General features: G+C 56.3%; 1 long non-coding RNA gene across 1 annotated transcript; it reads right to left on the reverse strand.

Moving 5' to 3' along the window:
* Window positions 1-4,325: 4,325 nt before the first annotated feature.
* On the reverse strand, window positions 4,326-5,988 carry LOC117073242. The gene is made up of 3 exons (XR_004433182.1): window positions 5,883-5,988; window positions 5,374-5,473; window positions 4,326-5,017 (listed from the first exon to the last, which is right to left on the reverse strand). It is a non-coding gene; the product is annotated as an uncharacterized LOC117073242 (long non-coding RNA).
* Window positions 5,989-6,557: the final 569 nt, after the last annotated feature.

The raw sequence follows: 6,557 nt of genomic DNA on the forward strand, positions 1-6,557 counted from the left end.
TCTGCCTGCCTCCGCCTCCCAAAGTGCTGGGATTACAGGTGTGAGCCACCAGGCCCGGCAAGACCACATCTGTACAAAAGATTTAAAATTAGCCAGCCAAGCACCACCTACTCAGCTACTTGGAAGGCTGAGGCAGGAGGATCATGTGAGCCCAGGAGGTTGAGGCTGCAGTGTGCCGTGATCGTGCCACTGTACTTCCAGCCTGAGTGACACAGCGAGACCTTGTCTCAGAAAACCAAATTGTTTTTTACTTTAAAAAGTAATGAAAATAATACAAATTTAAGACAGAGAAGGTAATGTTCAAATGAAGTCCCAAATGGAGGGATGGGGGAGGTGTGAAAAGGTGGGCGCCCTGCCATGCTCACCCCGGATCAGTGGCCCCTTCCTTTCCACCGCCTCTCCCTCCCCACACACCTGTGTGGAACCCTCTCACGGTCCAAAGCAGATGCCTCATGCCTGGGGGCTCAGCTGGCCTCAGACAGGCCGCTGGTCCCGTCTCCCACACCTAATGCCGCCACGGGAAGGCTGACTCCAGGGCCCCGGAGGGAGCTGGAGGAGAAGGAACCCAAAGGCTGGACATGGCGGCTGCTGTTTCCCCCTCTGAGCCTTCAAGCTGATGCCACCTCCCAGCCCACAGCTTTCAGGCTTCAGATCCAATGATAAGGCATGGGGGAGAGAGCAGTAGGGAGCTGGCCTGTCAGGGATCCCTCCTCTTCCCCAAACCCCTCCTCTTCCCACAGATGTGGCCCCTAGCTCTGAGCTGGCTGGTGTCCCTGGACGAGGGAATTCTAACTACTGTGGCTTCAGGCATTCCTATTTCTGGCTTGGAGGGGACTGGTCTTTCTTGGTGACTTTGCCCCAGACTCTGGGGGGATGTGTGGACCCCAAGAGAAGCAACAAGACACAGGCACGTTTCAGGACTGGCTCAGGCCCCGAACGGAGGGGTGCCGGGGAAGGTGCGATTCCTGATTCTCTGCAACTGAGCTGCAGGCTGCCTCCACCTCAGCCTCTCCAGGGCGATGGAAACGGCCTCCATCCATCTCAGTTCCCCTCCCTTCTCCCTGCAGTGCTGGGTCTGGGCTCCTAACGTGTAGAGGGTGGGGGAGCGGGTTCTCAATGCCACATGTCCCTGGGGCTTCCTGCTGATGGCAGGGTGTGGTCCCTGATCCTTAAAAGGCCCCCCAAGTGTCCCTGTCCTGGCAGTCCCATGTCCCACATGTTGTCACACCCTGCACACACCCGTCTTCAGTGACACCCACACCCCCATTCATGTGACCTCCCGCAGGCCCCGTGTAGGTGGAAAGGGCTGGGCCCACTGGCTCCAGGTCCCACCACCCCTCACATTCCTCCCTCCCTGTGCCCCCTTTTAGGGGCTCTGTTGTGTCCCCCCAGCTTCATACACTGAAGCCTTGACCCCAGAACCTCAGAATGAGACTGTGTTTTGAGACAGGGCGGTTAAAGAGGCAATTAAGGCCGAGAGCAGTGGCTCACACCTGGAATCTCAGCACTTTGGGAGACCGAGGCAGGCAGATCACGAGGTCAGGAGTTTGAGACCAGCCTGACCAACATGGTGAACCCTCGTCTCTACTAAAAATACAAAAAATTAGCCAGGCGTGGTGGTGGACGCCTGTAATCCCAGCTACTTGGGAGGCTGAGGCAGGAGAATTGCTTGAACCTAGGAGGTGGAGGCTGCAGTGAGCTGAGATCACACCACTGCACTCCAGCCTGGGCGACAGAGCGAGACACTGTCTCAAAAACCAAAAACAAACAAAAAGAGGTGATTGAGATGAGATGAGGTCATAGGGGTGGGCCCTAATCCAATCCCAACAGGTATCCTTCTAAGAAGAAGGGATCAGGACACAGAGGGCGCCCCCATGAGGACAAGGGGGAGATGGCGCCTGAAAGCCCAGGAGGGAGGCTTTAAGAGGAGTCTGCCCTGGGGACACCTTCATCTTGGACTCCAGCCTCCAGCACGGTGAGAAATAATTGCCTGTTGTTGAACCCCCTGCTCTGTGACACCGGTTACAGCCCTGCTCGCAAATGAATACACCGCCCGGCCCAACCGGGCCCCCGGACGCCCGGGTACCCCTGCTTTCCTGACGATGGCACCGGTGCTTCCATTTATTTCCCTGGGGCCCAAGCCTCTAACTCCTACCTGAGCACCCGCACCAGACCCCACGTCCCCGTGCTGTGAGGACCCGGAGCCTGGGGGCTGAGTGAGGAGGAGGGCCGGGCAGAGGAGGAGACGCCAGGGCAGCATCACTGGGCATCTCCAGGCATCCACACCCTTAGCTGTGGCTTCTGTCCTGCACAGGCAGGGCTGCCTCTGGGAGCACGGAGACCCTTGCTCTTCTTTTCTTCTTTTTCTCCTTTTTTTTGTTTTTTGTTTTTTTTTTTTTTTGAGAGAGAGAGTTTTTCTCTGTCACCCAGGCTGGAGTGCAGTGACATGATCATAGCTTACTACAGCCTCAACCTCCTGGGCTCAAGTGATCCTCCCATCTCAGCCTCCTGAGTAGCTGGGACTATATATGTGCATGCCACCACGCCCAGCTAATTTTTTTTATTTTTTATTTTTGTTGAGACAGGGTCTGGCTCTGTCACCCAGACTAGAGTGCAGTGGCATGATCTCGGCTCACTGCAACATCTGCCTCCCGGGTTCAAGTGATTCTCGTGCCTCAGCCTCCTGAGTAGATGGGATTACAGGTGTGCACCACCATAGTTGACTAATTTTTTTTTTTTTTTTTTGAGATGGAATCTTGCTCTGTCGCCCAGGCTGGAGTGCAGTGGCGTGATCTCGCTCACTGCAAGCTCCGCCACCTCCTGGGTTCACGCCATTCTCCTGCCTCAGCCTCCCGAAAAGCTGGGACTACAGGCGCCCGCCACCACGCCCAGCTACTTTTTTTTTTTTTGTATTTTTAGTAGAGACGGGGTTTCACCGTGTTAGCCAGGATGGTCTCGATCTCCTGACTCGTGATTTACCCTCCTCGGCCTCCCAAAGTGCTGGGATTACAAGCGTGAGCCACCACACCTGGCCAATTTTTGTATTTTTAGTAGAGACAGGGTTTCACCATGGTGGCCAGGCTGGTCTCCAACTCCTGACCACAAGTGATCCTCCTGTTTCAGCCTCCCAAAGTGCTGGGATTACAGGTGTGAGCCACTGCTGCTGACCCCCAGCCTATTTTTTAAACAAATTTTACAGAGATGGAGTCTTGCCATGTTACCCAGGCTGGTTTGAACCTCCTGGGATCACGGGATCCTCTTGCCTTGGGCCCCCAAAGCAGTGAGATTATAGGTGTGAGTCATCTCACCAGCCCTGCTTCTCACTCTTCTAACTCTTGCCATGTGGCCTTGAGCGAGCCTGGGCCTGTCTGTGACCCTCGCTGGCATAGCAGGTAGATGGTGAGCCTGGGCGGACTTCGACGACACAAGCCCACTGCCTCCAGCCCACCTTCCCCACCTTACTTCACACACCTCACTTCCTGGGGGGTACCTGAGGGCAGAGGGTCTCACGGATCCGACATGCTGGGCTGGCAGGGAGCTGGGCGCCCCAATATGAGGCCCTGTGCTCGCCTGCCTTGAAGACCCACCCTCAAACAAGGCCTTTGTGTACGCAGTAGACTTACAGGAAGATTTTGCAGTAATGAAGGAGGCTTCTATCATCACAGAACCCCGAAAACAGAACCTGAATGCTGCACTTCCCTTTGGAACGTCTCCTTTCTTCATTTGTTTTTGTTTTTTGTTTTGATACAGTATCTTGCTCTGTCACCCAGGCTGGAGTGCAGTGGTGTGATCTTGGCTCACTGCAACCTCCGCCTGCTGGGTTCAAGTGATTCCCGTGCCTCAGTCTCCCGAGCAGCTGAGACTACAGGTGCCCGCCACTACGCCCAACTAATTTTGTATTTTTAGTAGAGACGGGGTCTTGCCATGTTGACCAGGCTGGTCTCGAACTCCTGAGCTCAGGTGATCTGCCCGCCTCGGCCTCCCACGGTGCTGGCATTACAGGCATGAGCTATTGCGCCCTGTTAATTTTTGTATTTTTAGTAGAGACGGGGTTCCACCGTGTTGGCCAGGCTGGTCTCGAATTCCTGACCTCAAGTGATCCGCCCACCTCAGCCTCCCCAAGAGCTGGGATTACAGGCGCCCGCCACCATGCCCGGCTAATTTTTGTATTTTTAGTAAAGACAGAGTTTTGCCATGTTGCCCAGGCTGACCTCAGGTGACCTCCCTCCCCCACCCTGACCTCCCAAAGTGCTGGGATGACAGGCTTGCATCACCACACTCGGTTAATGCTTGTATTTTTAGTAGAGACAGGTCTCGCCATGCTGCCCAGGCTGGTCTTAAGTCTTGGTTTGTTATATTATTCCCATTGCACCACCCAGGAGTTCCCCACCTGCCACGCCTTCCCCAGGATCTGGCCACCTATGCGTGGGGCAGCCACCTGTCACCCCAGGCCCTCTTCAGGTCTCTCTAGTCCTGCATTCCTGGACTCCTCCCCTTGGCTTCCAGAAACTCAAATCGCCCCATTCATCACGCAGAAGCTTTGGGCAGACAGAGATCTGGCAGCACCACCTCTCAGAGAACCCCGCGGTGGGACCCCGCGAGGCGCGGGCTATGCAGTCAGTCAATCTGGGGAAATGGGCTCACCGGATGGAATAACACCAAGCCGAGCCTCTGCCCCAACCTGCCACAAACTCCTGTGAGATGGATTAGAGACCTCAGTGCACAAAGCAAACTTTTTTATGCTCTCTGGACTGGGAAAGAGTTTGTACATAAACACCAAAAGCACAAATCACGAACAGAAAGATTGCCAAGTCCAGACACAGCAAAATTAGAAACGTCTGCTTGACAAAAGCACATCATAAACAACACAGCGAGACAAGCCACAGACACAGAGAGGATATTTGCAACCCATATCACCAACAAAGGGGTCATACCTGAGATCGACCGGGAGTCCCACAGACCAAGCGGAGATGAACAGCCCCGTCAGGGCCGGCGACGTGGAAACCCTCTGGCGATCCTAGAAGAGGAGGCCGGTGGCTGCTATCAAGAGGCGCCCGCTGCGGTCACAACGGGGGCAACGTGGACGGAGACCTCTGTGAGATGCGGCCCCCACACCACCCGCCGGGCCTGATTGTGGCACAAGGGGGTGTTGGCGAGGACCGAGAGCCTCAGTGCCTCTCCCCCTGGCAGGAGCACCAAGCGGCGTGTCCCTTTGGAGGCTGCCGGCTGTTTCCCCTGCAGTTGAGAACACACTTGCTCCATGACCGGCAGCTACACCCTAGTGTGTGTCCTGGGGCAGGTGCAGCATCACCGGGGATAACGGGAAGCTAGAAACAGCATCCACGCATCATTTCAGGGAAATGAATGAATCACCTGTGGTGCCTGGTGGGGGACGCCGCGGCGCAGTTCACACGAACAGATTCCAGATGAACCACACCTGCGTCTATCAATGCAGCTTAACCTCAGAAGGGTACTGTGGGATGAGAAGAGCAAGTTGCTGAATGTCACGGACAGCAAAATACCATTTATACGAAGTTTAAAAACACAAATTTCACGGCTGGGCACGGTGGCTCATGCCTGGGACCCCAGCACTTTGGGAGGCCAAGGCGAGTGGATCACCGAGGTCAGGAGTTTGAGACCAGCCTGCCCAACATGGTGAAACCCCATCTCTACTAAACATACAAAAAATTAGCTGGGCATGGTGGTGCATGCCTGTAATCCCAGCCACCGGGAAGCTGAGGCAGGAGAATCCCTTGAACCCGGGAGGCGGAGGTTGCAGTGAGCCAAGTTCACGTCACTGTACTCCAGCCTGGGCAACAAGAGCAAAACTCCATCTCAAAAAATAAAAAATAAATAAAAGGAGCCCCAAAGGGCTCCCTCACCCCTTTCCCACAAGAGGCCACGGCGGGAAGGTGCGGTCTATGAGGCACGGAGCCTGCTGGGGCCTGGGTCTTGTGCTTCCAGCCTCTGGAGCGGTGAGCGGTGAACTGCTGCTGTTTATGAAGCAGGCAGGAGGGCCTGAATTGCCTCCACCCACCCCTTTCCAGCACCGGGGTGTCTGCTTCGGACCTGGTTTTCCCGGCTCTTCGCTGCCTGCGGCCGCCCCGCCAGAGGCGCCAGGGTGCAGTTCACCTGCTTGCTTCAGGGCGGCCTCCTGGGCCCTGAGGCCCGGGCGGGGGCGGGAGAGCAAGTCCAGGCTCACAGGCCTGGAGGGGTGCTCCCAGTGAGATGCGTCCCTCCTCCGACGCGGTTCAGATGAGAGGGGGGACCCCCGAGAGCGATGGGGACTTGGGGTCCCTGGGAGGGGTTAGCAGCAAAGCAGCCACCACTGTGGGGACCCTGCGGGTGGCCAGGGAGGGCTGGATGCAGTCACCTCTCTCACTGGCTCAGCTCCCTTTCCACGGCGCAGGAGGGGCTCGCGTAGGGTGCTGACTGGAGCAGAGGGGTCGGTCAGGCCCACCCCTCACTCCATGGCCCAGACCTGGGCGAGAGCAACTGCAGGCATTGGATGAGGACATTTTACACGGAGCCAGACCCTGCCACAGAGAGTGACCAGG

This window comes from Trachypithecus francoisi, unplaced genomic scaffold, assembly GCF_009764315.1.
Source record: "Trachypithecus francoisi isolate TF-2019V2 unplaced genomic scaffold, Tfra_2.0 Lachesis_group4, whole genome shotgun sequence".
NCBI classification, from domain to species: Eukaryota; Metazoa; Chordata; class Mammalia; order Primates; family Cercopithecidae; genus Trachypithecus; species Trachypithecus francoisi.